The sequence below is a fragment of the Stomoxys calcitrans genome, chromosome 1, assembly GCF_963082655.1.
Source record: "Stomoxys calcitrans chromosome 1, idStoCalc2.1, whole genome shotgun sequence".
Taxonomy (NCBI): Eukaryota; Metazoa; Arthropoda; class Insecta; order Diptera; family Muscidae; genus Stomoxys; species Stomoxys calcitrans.
In genome coordinates, this window is record NC_081552.1 from 121513673 (window position 1) to 121534023 (window position 20351).

Genomic DNA, 20351 nt, shown 5'->3' on the forward strand with positions numbered 1-20351 from the left:
GGTCCCAAAAGTGGGAAGCAATTCTTGCTCTACCCCCCAATATCTTTCATTTAAGCTCCACATTGACATGGTAGGTAAATATGGCCGATTTAGCGGTGTTTTGGGGATTGCGGTGGTCCCCCAAACACTAAGCCCGCAAAATATGCTTTATTCTCATATAACTATATAGCATTTATTTGAACCCCATATTGCCATTGGCCTCAAAATTGGCTATCAAGTACGTTTTCTATTCTCATTTAAACTCCTTATTGCAAAAGTCAGCAAATATGTCCGGTTTATGGTATTGACCCTAAACACTATAAATATTTAGTTCCACTATCTTTAAGACCAAATTTGTCTTGGTGAGCAAATATGTCCAATGGGGGGTTGTTATGGTGGTGGGACGTCCCCTGGCACCTAATGTTGATATCAGATACGTGGTCTACTCCCAAATACCATTAATTTCAGCCCCATATTTCCATAGTCGGCAAACATGACCGGGGGTGTTTTGTGGGATGGGCGGCCACTCAGTGAATTGGCCTTTAAAATATATATCGGATTAGTGTACTACTCTAAAACCCCTCCTATTTGAGGCTCATATTGAAATAGTCAGCAAATACTTACTATTTGGGTGGTGTTGTGGTATCAAATTCGTGCTTTGGTATCGGATTCGTGCTTTACTCCCAAAGGCTTTTCATTTGAGCCCCATATTGCTATGATCGTAAATTTGTCCCCTTGGGGGATGTTTTTAGGGAGAGGCGGCCCCCCAAACACTTGGTCCCAAAATTAGATATCAGATTCGAATTCTATACTCAATTACCTTCTATTTAAGCCCCATATTGCCATGGTCAGTAAATAAGTCCTGTTTGGGGGGTGTTTTGCGAAAGGGGTCGACCCGCAGAAACGTGGCCCCACATTTAGATATTAGATTCATATTCTACTCGCAAACACCTTTCATTTGAGTCCCATATTGCCATGGTCGATAAATATGTCCGATTTAGGGGTGTTTTGTGGGTTGCGGTGGCCCCCTAACTTTTGGTCCGACAAATGGATATCAGATACGTTTTCTTATCCTAAATATCTTTCATTTGAGTCCCATGTTGTCGTGATTGGTCTAAATATATGTTTGGTAGGTTTTAGGGTGGGGTGGCCCCCTGGGTACCCCACCCGAAATTTGGATACCAAATTTTTATTTTTAGGGTACTATATGAGAGCACACTAAATTACGCTTAAATCGTACCACCCATTTCCGAGATCTGGCGTTTCTGAAAATTAGTGTAAGGGGGAGGGTCCGTCCCCCCTTCTGATATCAAAATATGTAGTACCCTATTTTCACCACGGAATCATTATGCACCATCTGTGAAAATTTCAAGAAAATCGGTTCAGCCGTTTCTGAGTCTATAAGGAACTCACAAACAAACAAATAAACAAACAAACAAATAAGCAAACAAACAAACACAAATTGATTTTTATATATAAGATAGTAGGTTTATAATTAAATAAGCAAATAAATAAATCCATGGTGGTACATATGTTTTCACTTGTTGTTTATTTTAAATTTAGTTAGGAATTGCTTCTGATATATGCTTAAGAAGTAACGTTGTATGATCCATTTATATGGAAGCAATAGAGACGGATTCAGATCATACTTGGCATAGATATTGGAGGTTATAGGTCAAATCATAAGGAGAAATATTTCAGCCAAATCGAGTAGTAATTGCGCCCTGTAAAGGATTGGGAAGTGAAATAGACCGGCTTAGACCATACATGGCAAGGATTTTGGATCCCTCTAGGAATTCAAAGAGTATGGGAGCTACATACGGTTATGGGCCAATACAGACTATACTTAACAAGAATGTTGAAAACCATGTGGTTAGGTTGAAAAGAGGGTGCAGATATTAATCCGCCCCATGCCACTGTGGACATACACCTAAGCCAGTAATCGGCTTGTTTTGCACTCTAAAAACTATAAAGTAAACTCTAAAAAGAAAATTTTAAGTTAGGATTTCCGTGCTACTTACAAAATCCTTAATTGTTTTCAATGCCACTCCTCTAAGTTGGTTCATGTCTGATATTGTGTTCCCACCTAAGTGCCGGTATCTGTTAGACGCGAAAGCAGGGCAATGACAAAGGAAACGCTCCAACGTCTCATCATCTTCCCCGCATGCCCTGCACAGGTATCACTCGCCCCACCGATTTTACATAAGTGATCTCGTAGTCCTATGTGTCCCGTTATGGTATCAATAGCTATACTGACCTCCTACTTGCTCCTTTCAGTACTAGCTCCGTCTTCTCACGATCTGAATCCCCCCATAGGATTTTCGCCGTCCTACCGACCGTTTTGCTGTTCCACAATGTTGCATGTGCATTCGTCGCCCACTCCCTTAACTCGGACTGCGTCGTCCCGAAAGGCTTCGGGTTAAACAAGTTTATTGACGGCAGTCCTCCGCTAAATCGTCTGCCCTTTCATTTCCCCTTACTCCGTTATGGCCCGGCACCCAAACAATGCGGATTTTCCCATCCCCAGAGAAGGAGTTAATCTCCTTCTTACACTGCAAGACTGTTCGTGACCTTACCGTCCTGGTTGTTATTGCCCTTATGGCAATTTTACTGTCGGTAAAGACGTTCTCCCGTTAGCACCACACCACTTCACACATTCCGTGATCGCCCAGATCTCCGCCTGCAGGAACGTATTATGGTCAGACAGTCTAAAACAGAAATCAGTCCCTGGGTTCTCAATGTATTCCCCAGGCCCTGTCCTCTAGATTTGCTCCATCCGTGTAACATGATCTTCCAGATAGCAATGCTAGGGTTCCGTCAATCCAAGACTGTGCCGATGACAGCAGTGCCTCGCACTCGACTTCAAGGATCATCTCAGATATCCGATCGGAAACCTCTTCCCTTCCTTCCAGGTTTCCTATTGTCGCCCCGATTATACCGCGATGGTATGAGCTGCTCCAATCCCCAATCCATTCTCCCATCGCCTTAAGTTTCATAGCCGCAGTGGCAGCCTCACACTTAATCTGTATGTCAATGAGTCGGATATCTAGAATAGTCTCCAGTGCCTAGTAGGCGTGGTCCTCGTCGCTCCACCTATGCCAAGACAACGTGTTCTCTGAACCTGTTGTATGATAACAAAACAAAACACGTCGTGCAAAATTTCATCCCAATCGGATAAGAATTGCGCACTTAGAGGCTCAAGAAGTCAAGACCCCAGATCGGTTTATATGGCAGCTATATCAAAACATGGACCGATATGGCCCATTTACAATACCAACCGACCTACACTAATAAAAAGTATTTGTGCAAAATTTCAAGCGGCTAGCTTTACTCCTTCGGAAGTTAGCGTGCTTTCGACAGACAGACGGACGGACGGACGAACAGACGGACGGTCATGGCTAGATCGACATAAAATTTCACGACGATCAAGAATATATATACTTTATGGGGTCTCGGACGAATATTTCGAGTAGTTACAATCAGAATGACGAAATTAGTATACCCCCCATCTTATGGTGGAGGGTATAAAAAAGTATATTTGATTAAAGTTCATTCTAAGTTTTATTAAAAATGCATTTATTTCTTTTAAAAAATCCGCAATTACTTTTTGGGCAACCCAATAATATATTCGCAAAGACAACCACACTTTGAAAGCTTAGGACCGGCCTAAAAATAGTGTGTTGGCAATCAGTACAAAATTCAGCTCTGACTTTATCGGTCAGTTCCTGCACCCACCAGCGACCATAGTTTCCAAACAAAATTGAGGTATCTTTACCAATTTCACAGCAACAGAAAAATGTTGGCAATTTTCGATTTTCAAAAAATGTGAGGTCCCGGGCTGCCATGTAGACCGATTTCCCAGTTAAGGGTCTTAAGCTCATAAAAGTCGCTTTTAATGTCTGATTTCGCTGAAATTTTAAACCACGTGTTGCACTAGGCCTCCGATAACTGAACGGAATATGGACCATAATTAGATATAGCTGTCACGCAGACCGAGCTACCGATTTTGGACCTTAAGCCAATAACAGACGCGCTTACCAACGGATTTTATTGAAATTTAGAACTTTGGGTTTTATTTGGCCTGTCGACATACGGAACAAGCATGGTCCAGATCGGACTGCATTTACATATAGCTGCCATATAGCCCGATATGCCGATGTAGATTCTTAATCTCATAAATAGCCGTATTTTCCTATTTTGCTGCAATTTAGAACATTGAGTTGGACTCAATTTCCCATTTTCCCGAACCAAATTTGTTCCAGATCAGACCATATTTTGCTATAAATTTGGAATATAGACTTGCACTACGCCATCCGGTATCCGAACCACGTATGTTCCATATCAGACCATATTTGCATATAGCTGCCAAATTGACCGATCAGCGATCATCATTTGTAATCTGAAGTTCCTGAAATTTGAAACTGTGTCTTGTGTATGGCTTCTCGTCACCTGAACGGAATATGATCAAAGTCGGCCTATACATGGACATTTATATAATTACTAGCTGACCAGGGCCCGCTCCGCTGCACCCTCTTTTACTTTATATGGAACAAAAATTTCCTTGGAATATTTATTTTCGACAATTAAAGAGCTTTTAGCGAAATACCATGCTACGAAAATAGTATATCGCTTGACTAACAGTTTACCAATATAAGTGCCTATATCTTAAAACCCATATGATCTTTATTGGTCTACGAATTTAAGTTTGGATGTAAAGTGTACTCCATTCTTAAAATACTTCATTTCAGCCCGATATTCTCTTGATGTCTGATTTAGTGGTGTTTTCGGGGGTGAGGTGGTGAGGTGGTGCCCCAGACACTTGGCCCTGAAAAAATATCAGCATCGTGCTCTTCATTCAAATACCATTTATTTAAACCCCATATTGCCATTGGTTTTGAGAGGGAGCTTATAGGATGAGGCGTCCCCAAACGCATGACCCCAAAATAGGTTATCAAATTCGTTTTCTAATCTCAAATATCTTTCCTTTGAGCCACATATTCGCAAGGTCGAAAAATGTTTTCCCTTTGGGGGGTGTTTTGGGGAAGGGGTGATGACCATAATATATGGTCCTACATTTGGATATCAAATTCGTATTCTACTCCCAAATACCTCTACTTGAGCCCCATATTGCGATTGTCAGTAAAAAATTGCTGTTTGTGGGGTATTTTGGGAATGGGTTATACCCCAGAAAATTGGTCCCAAAAGTGGGAAGCAATTCTTGCTCTACCCCCCAATATTTTTCATTTAAGCTCCACATTGACATGGTAGGTAAATATGGCCGATTTAGCGGTGTTTTGGGGATTGCGGTGGTCCCCCAAACACTAAGCCCGCAAAATATGCTTTATTCTCATATAACTATATAGCATTTATTTGAACCCCATATTGCCATTGGCCTCAAAATTGGCTATCAAGTACGTTTTCTATTCTCATTTAAACTCCTTATTGCAAAAGTCAGCAAATATGTCCGGTTTATGGTATTGACCCTAAACACTATAAATATTTAGTTCCACTATCTTTAAGACCAAATTTGTCTTGGTGAGCAAATATGTCCAATGGGGGGTTGTTATGGTGGTGGGACGTCCCCTGGCACCTAATGTTGATATCAGATACGTGGTCTACTCCCAAATACCATTAATTTCAGCCCCATATTTCCATAGTCGGCAAACATGACCGGGGGTGTTTTGTGGGATGGGCGGCCACTCAGTGAATTGGCCTTTAAAATATATATCGGATTAGTGTACTACTCTAAAACCCCTCCTATTTGAGGCTCATATTGAAATAGTCAGCAAATACTTACTATTTGGGTGGTGTTGTGGTATCAAATTCGTGCTTTGGTATCGGATTCGTGCTTTACTCCCAAAGGCTTTTCATTTGAGCCCCATATTGCTATGATCGTAAATTTGTCCCCTTGGGGGATGTTTTTAGGGAGAGGCGGCCCCCCAAACACTTGGTCCCAAAATTAGATATCAGATTCGAATTCTATACTCAATTACCTTCTATTTAAGCCCCATATTGCCATGGTCAGTAAATAAGTCCTGTTTGGGGGGTGTTTTGCGAAAGGGGTCGACCCGCAGAAACGTGGCCCCACATTTAGATATTAGATTCATATTCTACTCGCAAACACCTTTCATTTGAGTCCCATATTGCCATGGTCGATAAATATGTCCGATTTAGGGGTGTTTTGTGGGTTGCGGTGGCCCCCTAACTTTTGGTCCGACAAATGGATATCAGATACGTTTTCTTATCCTAAATATCTTTCATTTGAGTCCCATGTTGTCGTGATTGGTCTAAATATATGTTTGGTAGGTTTTAGGGTGGGGTGGCCCCCTGGGTACCCCACCCGAAATTTGGATACCAAATTTTTATTTTTAGGGTACTATATGAGAGCACACTAAATTACGCTTAAATCGTACCACCCATTTCCGAGATCTGGCGTTTCTGAAAATTAGTGTAAGGGGGAGGGTCCGTCCCCCCTTCTGATATCAAAATATGTAGTACCCTATTTTCACCACGGAATCATTATGCACCATCTGTGAAAATTTCAAGAAAATCGGTTCAGCCGTTTCTGAGTCTATAAGGAACTCACAAACAAACAAATAAACAAACAAACAAATAAGCAAACAAACAAACACAAATTGATTTTTATATATAAGATAGTAGGTTTATAATTAAATAAGCAAATAAATAAATCCATGGTGGTACATATGTTTTCACTTGTTGTTTATTTTAAATTTAGTTAGGAATTGCTTCTGATATATGCTTAAGAAGTAACGTTGTATGATCCATTTATATGGAAGCAATAGAGACGGATTCAGATCATACTTGGCATAGATATTGGAGGTTATAGGTCAAATCATAAGGAGAAATATTTCAGCCAAATCGAGTAGTAATTGCGCCCTGTAAAGGATTGGGAAGTGAAATAGACCGGCTTAGACCATACATGGCAAGGATTTTGGATCCCTCTAGGAATTCAAAGAGTATGGGAGCTACATACGGTTATGGGCCAATACAGACTATACTTAACAAGAATGTTGAAAACCATGTGGTTAGGTTGAAAAGAGGGTGCAGATATTAATCCGCCCCATGCCACTGTGGACATACACCTAAGCCAGTAATCGGCTTGTTTTGCACTCTAAAAACTATAAAGTAAACTCTAAAAAGAAAATTTTAAGTTAGGATTTCCGTGCTACTTACAAAATCCTTAATTGTTTTCAATGCCACTCCTCTAAGTTGGTTCATGTCTGATATTGTGTTCCCACCTAAGTGCCGGTATCTGTTAGACGCGAAAGCAGGGCAATGACAAAGGAAACGCTCCAACGTCTCATCATCTTCCCCGCATGCCCTGCACAGGTATCACTCGCCCCACCGATTTTACATAAGTGATCTCGTAGTCCTATGTGTCCCGTTATGGTATCAATAGCTATACTGACCTCCTACTTGCTCCTTTCAGTACTAGCTCCGTCTTCTCACGATCTGAATCCCCCATAGGATTTTCGCCGTCCTACCGACCGTTTCGCTGTTCCACAATGTTGCATGTGCATTCGTCGCCCACTCCCTTAACTCGGACTGCGTCGTCCCGAAAGGCTTCGGGTTAAACAAGTTTATTGACGGCAGTCCTCCGCTAAATCGTCTGCCCTTTCATTTCCCCTTACTCCGTTATGGCCCGGCACCCAAACAATGCGGATTTTCCCATCCCCAGAGAAGGAGTTAATCTCCTTCTTACACTGCAAGACTGTTCGTGACCTTACCGTCCTGGTTGTTATTGCCCTTATGGCAATTTTACTGTCGGTAAAGACGTTCTCCCGTTAGCACCACACCACTTCACACATTCCGTGATCGCCCAGATCTCCGCCTGCAGGAACGTATTATGGTCAGACAGTCTAAAACAGAAATCAGTCCCTGGGTTCTCAATGTATTCCCCAGGCCCTGTCCTCTAGATTTGCTCCATCCGTGTAACATGATCTTCCAGATAGCAATGCTAGGGTTCCGTCAATCCAAGACTGTGCCGATGACAGCAGTGCCTCGCACTCGACTTCAAGGATCATCTCAGATATCCGATCGGAAACCTCTTCCCTTCCGCGATGGTATGAGCTGCTCCAATCCCCAATCCATTCTCCCATCGCCTTAAGTTTCATAGCCGCAGTGGCAGCCTCACACTTAATCTGTATGTCAATGAGTCGGATATCTAGAATAGTCTCCAGTGCCTAGTAGGCGTGGTCCTCGTCGCTCCACCTATGCCAAGACAACGTGTTCTCTGAACCTGTTGTATGATCTTTATGCTGCACTTTTTCTCCATAGCAGTCCACCAAACTTCTGAAGCGTAAGAAAATATTGGTCTAATCACGCTCCTGTAGAGCCAGAGGACTATCCTCGGATTCAGGCCCCATTTCGAGCCTACGGCCCTTCAACATAGTGCCTAAAATCTGTGAGCCTTCTCAGTACGCTCCTGAATGTGACACTTTCAATTCAGTTTCCTGTCCAAGATCACACCTAAGTATTTGACCTTGTCAGATATCGAAATCGTCTTCGTTTTCCTCGTGAACAGGCATATTTCAGTCCTCTCTGGGTTAACATTGAGACCTCTGTGTCTAGCCCAGTCATATGCCATATGCAAGATCTTTGGGCCCTTCTGCATAGCTGGTTCGGATCCTTACCCCTTAGAAGTATTATAACATCGTCTGCGTAGCAGACGGGTTCAAATCCTCATTCATTTATGGTCGTCACCCATAGGAGTGGCGATAAAATGCCCCCCTGCGGCGTGCCCTGCGCCACTTTGTCCCGTATATTTATCCCATGGGACACACAATTCATCCACCTGCTCCTTAGCATATCGTTTATCCAGTCTCTTAGGACCGGGTCCACTCGGCACTAGTCTAAGGATTGGACCAATGCGTCGGTCCGCAGATTGTTTAAAGCGCCCTCGATGTCAATGCATACCGCCAGTGTGTACGTTTTGGCTTCGAAGGATTTTTCAATTTTATGGACAACCTCGTGCAGGGCAGTCTCTACCGACCTTACCTTGACATATGCATGCTGTTTGCATTTGAGCAGTTCTGTGGATGTCATACTTTTTATCATGGTGTCCACAATACGTTCCATGGTTTGAATAGAAAGAATGTAAGGCTTATAGGTCTGTAGGCCTTTGGTGTCGCATAACTTGCTTGGCGGGCTTGGGTATAAACACCACCCTTGCCCCCTGCCAGGCTTTCGGAGTAAATGCAAGTCCTAGGCACGCAGTGAAAATTTTGGCCAGACAAGGCGTCAGATAGTCTGTCTCTTTCTGTAGTAACGCCGGAAATATTCCATCTGATCATCTTATTGTATTCCTTGAGCCGTGTGTAAAGTGATGCCAGGTATGCTCCACCGTCTTCCTGTCTCATTACTGTTGCATCCGACATTAACAACTCTGGGGAAAATATATATAAATGGGTATCAATTCTTGCTCTAGGTGAGCAAATACGTCCTATTTGGGGGTTGTTATGGTGGTGGGACGTCCGCTAGACAGTTGTCCCTTAAGGTTGATATCAGATACGTGGTCTACTCCCACATACCTTTAATTTGAGACCCATATTTCCATAGTCAGCAAACATGACCGCCTTGGGGGATGGGCGGCCACTCAGCGAGTTGGCGTGTTCCACTTTAAAAACCCTCTTATTTGAGCCTCATATTGCAATAGTCAGCCAATACTTCCTATTTGGGTGGTGTTGTGGGGGTGAGGTGGCCCCATAGACACTTTTCCCGAATATTGATATCAAATTCGTGCTTTACTCCCAAAGACTTTTCATTTGAGCCCATGGTCGTAAATTTGTCCCCTTGGGGGAATTTTTTTGGTGAGAGGCGGCCCCCAAACACTTAGTCCCATATTTGGATATCAGATTCGTATTCTACATTCAAATACCTTTTATTTAAGCCCCATATTCTCATGGTCAGTAAATAAGTCCTGTTTTGGCGTTGTTTTGGGGAAGGGGTGGACCCCCAGAAACGTGGTCCCACATTTGGATATCAGGTTCGTATTCTACTCGCAAATACCTTTCATTTGAGTCACATATTGCCATGGTCGGTAAATATGTCTGATTTAGGGGTGTTTTGGGGCTTGGGGTGGTCCCCCTAGCACGTTGTCCGACAATTGGATATCAGATACGTTTTCTTATCCTAAATACCTTTCATTTGAGTCCCATATTGTTGTGATTGGTCTAAATATATGTTTGGTAGGTTTTAGGGTGGGTACCCCATCCGAAATTTGGATACTAAATTTTTATTTTTAGGGTACTATATGAGAGCACACAACATTTCGCTTAAATCGCACCACCTATCTCCGAGATCTGGCGTTTCTGAAAATTAGGGTAAGGGGTGGGTCCGCCCCCCCTTCAGATATCAAAAAATGTAGTACCCTATTTTCACCACGGGGTCATTATGCACCATCTATTTTCCCAATCGTTAAATTTTTCCTGCTATGCTATATCAGGCTATAGATCGATAAAGACCTAGCGCAGATGTTGAAAATAATACCAAACACCTCGTGCGAAATCTCAGCCAAATCGGATAAGAATTGCGAAAATCTAGTGGTTCAAGAAGTCAAGATCCAAGATCCGTTTTTATGGCAGCTATATCAAAACATGGACCGATTTGGCCCATTTACAAGTCCAAGTGTCAGAAGTATTTGTGCAAGTTCCAAGCGGCTAGGTTTACTCCATCGAAAGTTAGCGTGCTTTCGACAGACGGATGGACAGACGGATATGGCTAGGTCGACTTAAAATGTCATGACGATCAAGATTATATATACTTTATGGGTGTTACAAACGGAATGACGAAATTAGTATACCCCCCATCTTATGGTGGAGGGTATAAAAATGGCTGTAAGTATATTAATAAATGGTATGAGTATAGAAATTCCAAAAAAATTTATTTCTACAACATTTTTTAAAATTTGAAGAAATTCGATGATAGTGCTAAGCAAAAATATTGAATAACAAGTCTTTTGTATTAATTTATATTACTTCAACAATTACATATTTTTAAATATTTGTATACGGGGACTATTTGAACATCCAAATTGCTTATATTTTAAGAACTATTTTACACATTTTATTGTAAGACTTATACTTTACATATGTTCATAAAGTGATGTATACTAATGAGATGAATTGATATATGTATTCTAAATAAGCGATGTATAATAGATATATGACTTAATCTTATATATAAAAATCTATTTGTTTTTGTTTGTTTGTTTGTGTGTTCCTTATAGACTCAGAAACGGCTGAACCGATTTTCTTGAAATTTTCACAGATGGTACATAATGATTCCGTGGGGAAAATTGGGTACTACATTTTTTGATATATGGAGGAGGGGCGGACACTCCCCCTTACCCTAATTTTCAAAAACGCTAGATCTCGGTGGTATGTGGTGCGATTTAAGCGAAATTTTGTGAGCTCTCATATAGTACCCTAAAAATAAAAATTTAGTATCCAAATTTCGGATGGGGTACCCACCCTAAAACCTACCAAACATATATTTAGACCAATCACAACAATATGGGACTCAAATGAAAGGTATTTAGGATAAGAAAACGTATCTGATATCCAATTGTCGGACAACGTGCTAGGGGGACCACCCCAAGCCCCAAAACACCCCTAAATCAGACATATTTACCGACCATGGCAATATGTGACTCAAATGAAAGGTATTTGCAAGTAGAATACGAATCTAATATCTAAATGTGGGACCACGTTTCTGGGGGTCCACCCCTTCCCCAAAACACCCCCCAAACAGGACTTATTTACTGACCATGGGAATATGGGGCTTAAATAATAGGTATTTGAGTGTAGAAATCGAATCTGATATCCAAATATGTGACCAAGTGTTTTGGGGGGCCGCCTCTCCACAAAAACATCCCCCAAAGGGGACAAATTTACGACCATAATAATACGGGGCTTAAATGATAGGTCTTTGGGAGTAAAGCACGAATCTGATATCCATATTCGGGAAAAGTGTCCATGGGGCCACCCCACCCCCACAACACCATTGTTCTTGCTGACTATTGCAATATGAGGCTCAAATAAGAGGGTTTTTAAGTATAACACGAATCCGATATATATTTTAAAGGCTAACTTACTGAGTAGCCGCCAATCCCCCAAAACACCCCCCAGTCATGTTTGCCGACTATGGAAATATGGAGCTGAAATAAATGGTATTGGGGAGTAGAAATCACGCTACAGTCTTTAAAAAAAGAGATATTGAGCTGAAACTTTGCACAGATTCTTTTTTTGTCCGTAAGCAGGTTAAGTTCGAAGATGAGCTATATCGGACTATATCTTGATATAGCCCCATATAGACCGATCCGCCGATTTAGGGTCTTAGGTCCATAAAAGCCAAATTTATTATCCGATTTTACTGAAATTTGGAACAGTGAGTTGTGTTAGGCCCTTCGACATCCTTCGTCAATTTGGCTCAGATCGGTCCAGATTTTTATATAGCTACCATATAGACCGGTCCTCCGATTTAGGGTATTAGGCCCATAAAAGCCACATTTATTATCTGATTTTGCTGAAGTTTGGGACAGTGACTTGTTTAGGCCCTTCGTTATCCTTTGTCAATTTGGCCCAGATCGGTTTGCTGAAATTTGGGACAGTGAATTGTGTTAGGCCCTTCGACATCCTTCTTCAACTTGGCCCAGATCGGTTCAGATTTGGATATAGCTGTCATATAGACCGATCTCTCGATTTAAGGTTTTGGGCCCATAAAAGGCGCATTTATTGTCCGATATCGCCGAAATTTGGGACAGTGAGTTAGGTTAAGCCCCTTGACATACTTCTGCAATATCGCACAGATCGGCCTAGATTTGGATATAGCTGCCATATAGACCGATATCTTGGTTTTAGGTTTGGGGCCATAAAAGACGCATTTATTGTCCGATGTCGCTGAAATTTGAGACAGTGATTTTAGTAAGGCTCTTCGAAGTCCTTCTTCAATTTGTCCCAGATCGGCCCAGATTTGAATATAGCTGCTATATAGACCGATCTCTTGATTTAAGGTTTTGGGCCAATAAAACGCATTTATTGTCCGATATCGCCGGAATTTGTGACAGTGCTTTGTGTTGGCTCATCGACATTTTTCTGCACCTTGGCCCAAATCGGTCCAGATTTGGATATAGCTGCCATGTAGACCGATATCTCGATTCAAAGTCTTGGCCCCATAAAAGCCGTATATATAATCCGATTTCACTGAAATTTGCCTCAATGACTCATGTTAGGTTTTTCGACATCCTTGTCGTATATGGTTCAGATCGGTTTATTTTTATATATAGGAAATGGGGTGCGTCAATTAAAACGGTAAAATAAAAGGTTCCTTAAAGAAAGAGCAACATTCAAAAAACGGGCTTAACTCCATAACCACTTTATTTATATTTTGAAGTTTATCATAAATCCAAATTGCAATATTGTTAATCAATAATACAAATTCCTTTATAGGACGATTTAAGCAAATTTTTGAATTGAATATAAAATTTTTTTAATTGAACCTAGTTTTTAATTTTTTGGTGTTAGTCATGTCCATAGACGCGGAGAGTAATCATAGTAGAAAGCCTGGTACAAAATTTCAGCCAGTTGAGAATTGCGCTCTCTTGGGACTCAAGGAACCAAATTCAGAGATCGACTTATGATGAGCTATAACAAATTGTAGTCTGGTTTAAACCAAATTTATTTTATATGATAAGAATCATAAAGACGGCAATGTGCAACATTTTAGCCTAATCTCACTAAAATTTCACCCTCTAAGGCCAAATCGGTTCATATGGGTGTTATATACAAACACGTGAATAAGTTCGTTCGAGAGTTAGCATGCTCATGCCAGAGCCATAATTAAAACATATGAGTTATTTTAATTCCTTGTTTATAAACAATATCCTGTATTGTTTTTACATACACCAATTAATAACAATACAATCATTCTTTCTTTTGATCCTTAGACTCATACGGACTGCAAGAAAAAAAAACTAGAATGAGCTCAAAAACTAGTTTAAATCAGCAAAAAACTGGGTAAGTATGACATAATTTAATCGACTTCACGTTTCATTAAACCATGTACTTTTGGTTGGGCAATTTTATGTAGATAAAACATGCCAAGGTCGCCTTTATAAACCCTTCCAATGAAAAGCTTTTGTGAATTTTGGTTTCTCTTTATAGGCAGAGACTAGCAGATTAAAATGGGAGGCCCAGCATTAAATGGATTGTAATTGCTTCCAGTATGTGCTCAAAAAGTCAAATTGAGATAGGGATTAATTTGGTATTATATCAGGTTACGGGCCGATTTGAGGTGATCCTGGCGGTCATAACAGAAATCATCGGGCCAAACTTCAGACAAATTGGATAAGAATTGCACCCTCTAGAGGTTCATGAAGTGAAACCGGTAGATTGGCTTACACACTCGGTCTCTAAATAAGTTCTGTTTTGAGGGTGAAACGGGCCCTCAGAAATTTTCCCGAATGTGGATATCAAATTCGTGATCTACTACCTAAATAATACCCTTCATTTGAACCCCATATTGCCATGGTAAGTAAATAGTCCCGGTTAGGGGTTGTTTTTCGCTGTGGGGCATTCCCCCATTACTTGGACCTAATTTTTATGTCATACTAGCTGGACCGGATCCGCTCCGCCGCGCCTTCTTTTACTTTATATGGAACTAAAATTTCCTTGGAATATTTATTTTCGACAATTAAAGAGCTTTTAGTGAAATGCCATGCTACGAAAATAGTATATCGCTTGATAAACAGTATAACAATATAAGTGCCTTTATCTGAATCCCATATGAACTTTACTGGTCTACGAATTTATGTTTGGATGTAAGGTGTATTCCATTCTTAAAATGCTATATTTCAGACCGATATTCTCATTATGTCTGATTTAGGGGTGTTTTCGGGGGTGAGGTGGTCCTGAAAAAATATCAGCATCGTGCTCTTCTCTCAAATACCGTCCATGGCCCCAAGATTGGTTATCAATTTCGTCTTCTAATCTCAAATACCTTTCATTTGAGCCATATATTGGCATGGTCGAAAAATTTGTACCCTCTGGGAAGTGTTTTGGGGAATGGGTGATACCTAAACTACATGGTCCTACATTTGTATATCAAATTCGTATTCTACTCCCAAATACCTTTATTCGAGCCCCATATTGCGATGGTCAGTAAAAAATTGTTCTTTGTGCTCTATTCTCAAATACCATGCACTTAAACCCCTTATTGAAAAAGCCAGTTCGGTTTCCAGTACGGTTTGGGGTATGGGACCTAAAAACTATGAATATCGAGCAAATACGTCCTACTTGGTGTTGGGACGTACCCTGGACATGTATTTCCGAATGTTGATGTCAGATTCATGGTCTACTCCCAAACACCTTTCATTTGAGCTCCATTTTTCCATAGTCGGCAAACATGACCGGGTTGGGGGATGGGGCGGCTTCTCAGTGACTAATCTTTAAAAATATATATCAGATTCGTGTTCTTCTCAACATACCTCTTATTTGAGTCTCATATTTCAATAGCCAGCAAATTCTTCCTATTTGGGTGGTGTTAATGGGGGTGGGGCGCCCCATAGACACTTATTCCGAACATTGTTATCAGATTCGTGTTTTTTTTTCAAAGACCTTTCATTTGAGTCCCATATTGTTATGGTCGTAAATTTGTCTTGATTGGGGTATGTTCTTAAGGTTGGGCGGCCCCAAACACTTGGTCCAACATCTGGATATCAGATTCTTATTCTACAGTCAGGTTCCTTTTATTTAAGCCTCATATTGCCATGGGCAGTAAATAAGTCCGGTTTGGGGGGTGTTTTGGGGAAGCGGTGGACCCCTAGAAACTCTGACCCAAATTTGGATATCAGATTCGTATTTTACTCGCAAATACCTTTCATTTAAGTCCCATATTGCCATGGTCGGTAAATATGTCCGATTTAGGGGTGTTTTGGGGGTTGGGTTAGTCCCCCAAACACTTGGTCCGACAATTCAATATCAGATACGTTTTATTATCCTAAATACCTTTCATTTGAGTCCCATATGGTCGTGATTGGTGTTTACATATATTTGGTAGGTTTTGTGGTGGGGCGCCCTCCCTAGGTTCCCAATTCGAAATTTTAATAACAAATTTTTGTTTGTAGGTTACTATAAGAGAGCACACAAAATTTCGCTTAAATCGCACCACCCATCTCCGAGATCTGGCGTTTCTGAAAATTAGTGTAAGGGGGAGGGTCTGCTCCCCTTCAAATATCAAAAAATTTTATTACCCTATTTTCACCACGGGATCGTTATGCATCAGTGAAAATTTGAAGAAAATCGGTTCAACCGTTTCTGAGTCTATAAGGAACACACAAACATTCAAAAAAAAAACAAACAAACCTACAAAAAAACACAAATTAATTTTTATATAAATATAAGATTCGTAATTTACCCCCGAAGAGATTTGAATACCACATTGGCACGAACGTCCTGTTTGAAGGAGTTTTGGGGTTGGGGGCGGCCAGGAGACCGGGTATTGGACCAAATTTTTAAAGCCATATTTTCTACTTTCCATTTGACATTTGATATCCACATTGTCCCGATCGGTCTACTTTTGATTTTGGGTGGTGTTTGAGGTAAGGGGGAGAGTCCATCCCCCTTCGTAAAGTTTCCTATGAACATTCCATTAAGGAACAGGAGATATTTCTCTCATATCAATAAGTGTAATCAGATTAAATTTTAAGTTAAATGATACGGGGCCCCATTTTCAATGCTGAGTCCGAAAGTTGTGCCACTTAGCGACTTCACTTGGTACAGAAGTTTAAAATGGCAAAATACCCCACATATGTAGCCAGCATTAGTAGGGGGAAAACCACAGGCTAATTTTTTTTCTGATGTTCACGTCGGGATTTGAACCCAGGCTTTCGGCATCATAGCCGAACATGCTACCGACGTGGTTCATACGACGCTTTCAATTAAACAAGACTGGTCCATACATTTTATGAAGAATTTTTCTCTCAAACACTTCAAGTAGTGCCTCCTCTTACTCTGTTAACCTCTTACAAGAACGAAGCGTTTGTTGGTTGCTCCAGTGTTTTGGTGATTTTTTTTCGTGGTTTCTGAGACGTATTCCTTGGGCCTTTTTGAATCATTCTGTTGTTCGTCGGAAGTGGGATAGTGGACGTTGTGGAGAGGGCTGATTTTTGTGTGCAACAGGCGAATTTACGGATTTAAAAATTTTAAGTTTCACAAAGAAAAACTGGTCGAAATTACAAAATATAATAATATTTGGCACGGAGAGAATTCAGCAGACTGTAAACAAATATATCAGCTGTTCGAATTGACAAATATATAAAGTTGCCACTTAGTTGGACTAATCATAAGCTCAGTTAAGAAGGGCTGCATTTCTTAATTTGGTTTGTGTCCCAACTATAAGAAATCCGTTAAACTAATACTAACTTACTATGCAACGAACACCGTGTAAAGAAAACATCTCCCAGCAAACAAAAAGAAGGCTGAATGAGACTTCGCCGGAGGACAGGAACATGTCTAAAAAACCAGTTGGAAATATGGAAGTTGGTGAATTAATGGAAATGATGAAGCTTACCATGAACTCCTTGTTGGAGGAAAAGCTTGAAAATCTTCCAACTAAGAAGGATTTGGAATCCATCAAATCAGACATAAATAATGTATGCGAGGAAATCAGGACACTAAAATCCGAAAACATAAAATTAAAAGAGGAAATAGGATGTTTAAAACACAAAATAGAGGAAGATGAAAACAATATACGATGGCTAGAGCATCAGATTAAAAATACGAAATTGGTATTTAAAGGCCTGGTTTTTGAGAAGACACCAGTGGACTCTGTTTTGAAAGTGTGTGAAGAAAACCTTAATATAAAAGCTAAAATATCTTCAGCACAGATTGTTGCGGTTAGAAATAACACGTACACAATTATAGCGGAATTTGAAAATGAAACGGTCGTAAACCAAGTATTACATACTACAAAAAACTTAGCCGGAACATCTATATCTATAGACAGAGATTTAAATCCCAGAAGACAAAAAAATAAGAAAGCCATGCTAGCTTTAAGAAGACTAATATTGGCAGACAGTAATAAGCACAAAATCACTGTTCGGGACGACAAAATGCTTATATCCAACAAAAGATTCCAATGGAATAGTAAGAACGAGTTGATGTGTGGAAACCAGCCTGCGGAGGAAATATTTAAAATGCTATACGGCCCAGACTTGAAGAAGGCTAGTTTTAACGATATGTATGAAATATTAACTACTAATTCAAAAAACTAATAAAACCCCTTTCTGCTGCAAACAAACATGAAGTCGGTGCTAGATTGGAAAAACAGAAACTACTAATAGCAGCTTACAACATCAACGGATTGCAGAATAAATTATTATTTCCAACATTTTTCTGAGTTCCGACGGTTGAAATCGTTTGTAGCTGATAATGAAATAAATAACCCTGTGTTTATCGGGGACATGAATGTAAGAATCGGAGAAAATCAGCAAGATATTACGGCAATAAACAGATCCAATTTTATATCAGGCTTAATTAGGCGTAAGTCGCGGGATAAAGAAGTTAATTCGAAAGGGCGTAAATTGTTAGAATTTTGCGATGACTACAATTTGATTTTACTTAATGGTCAAACTCTCGGCGATGAAGAAGGCGAATTTACCTATATCAGCAATCTTGGGCAATCGGTTAACGATATATGTGCAGTATCCGCAAACTTGTTGTGGTATGTAAATAAATTCTCTATAGAAGAAAAAATATGGTCGGATCATCTCCCTATTGTACTTGAAATGGGTTTCAACACCGAAGCAATGTCTACTAAAAAACTAGCTTTACTGCCGAAGTTAAAATGGAAGGATTCTCAAAAGCAACAATACCAAAGAAGCCTAAACATTAATCTACAAGCAAATTCTGAAAATGTCCCAAATATTACTGAATTAACGAAGATAATTGAACGGTCAGCACCTTCGTCTGTCTCTACTCGTGCCTTTCTCCAAAAAAATAAGTGGTACAATGAACGATGCCATTGGGCTAGGAAAAAGGCTTTTGATCTTCTAAATAACTTTCGGAAATCACAATTACATTCCGATAAGTCCAAATATTTAAAAGCCCAAGCAAAATATAAAGAAGTATGTCAAATTTGCAAAACCAACTAAAGGGTGATTTTTTTGAGGTTAGGATTTTCATGCATTAGTATTTGACAGATCACGTGGGATTTCAGACATGGTGTCAAAGAGAAAGATGCTCAGTATGCTTTGACATGTCATCATGAATAGACTTACTAACGAGCAACACTTGCAAATCATTGAATTTTATTACCAAAATCAGTGTTCGGTTCGAAATGTGTTCAAATTTTGACAAATTTTGTTCAGCGATGAGGCTCATTTCTGGTTGAATGGCTACGTAAATAAGCAAAATTGCCGCATTTGGAGTGAAGAGCAACCAGAAGCCGTTCAAGAACTGCCCATGCATCCCAAAAATGCACTGTGTGGTGTGGTTTGTACGCTGGTGGAATCATTGGACCGTATTTTTTCAAAGATGCTGTTGGACGCAACGTTACGGTGAATGAACACATTTCGAACCGAACACTGATTTTGGTAATAAAATTCAATAATTTGCAAGCGTTGCTCGTTAGTAAGTCTATTCATGATGAAATGTCAAAGCATACTGAGCATCTTTCTCTTTGACACCATGTCTGAAATCCCACGTGATCTGTCAAATACTAATGCATGAAAATCCTAACCTCAAAAAAATCACCCTTTATAATAACGATTTACTCTTTAAAATAAACACCATTAATAACGGCAAGGAATGGTGGAGCTTAGTGAAGGAAATAAGGGGCGAAGATCTTCGTATAGGTGCAAATATCTCGGCAAACATATTTAAAGATTATTTTATATCATTACTTAATCCGGCTCAAACATGTTCAGAAATATTATACGCACCTTTTTTGACTCAAGATCAGTTTCTGGACGCAGATATAACTGTGGAAGAAATCAAAAAAGTACTTCGAGCAGTCAAACCGAATAAAGCACCAGGAGAAGACAGAATATCGTATGAATTCTTCATAAATGGCACAGAGGAACTTTTTATAGCGCTAGCAAGTTTATACAATAAGATGTTTTCTGAAGCTAAGGTGGAAGAGTTTCTGGAAAAAACTATAATTTTTCTTATTTACAAAAAGGGGCCAGTAAATGAAGTGAATAACTACCGTGTAATATCATTTATGAACTCATCGGCTAAGATTTTTATGGGAGTCCTGAATGATAGGTTACAGGCGTGGGTTGAAGCTAAGGAAATAATTGTCGAGTATCAGGCTGGATTCAGAAGGAGGTACTCCACTGCAGACAACATTTA

At 40.1% G+C, this 20351-nt stretch overlaps 1 protein-coding gene across 6 annotated transcripts in view; it reads left to right on the forward strand.

Annotated features, from left to right (window-relative positions):
* Positions 1-20351, forward strand: part of LOC106093497 (tyramine/octopamine receptor) — a 559402-nt gene that overhangs the window by 445365 nt on the left and 93686 nt on the right. For 3 of the 6 annotated variants that reach the window (XM_059360301.1, XM_059360304.1, XM_059360302.1), the window contains one exon: positions 13946-14015. The exons of the other annotated variants lie outside the window; for them this stretch is intronic. The gene's annotated coding sequence lies outside the window, so the exon portion shown is untranslated. The remainder of the gene's footprint in view (positions 1-13945; positions 14016-20351) is intronic. 6 annotated transcript variants of the gene reach the window in all.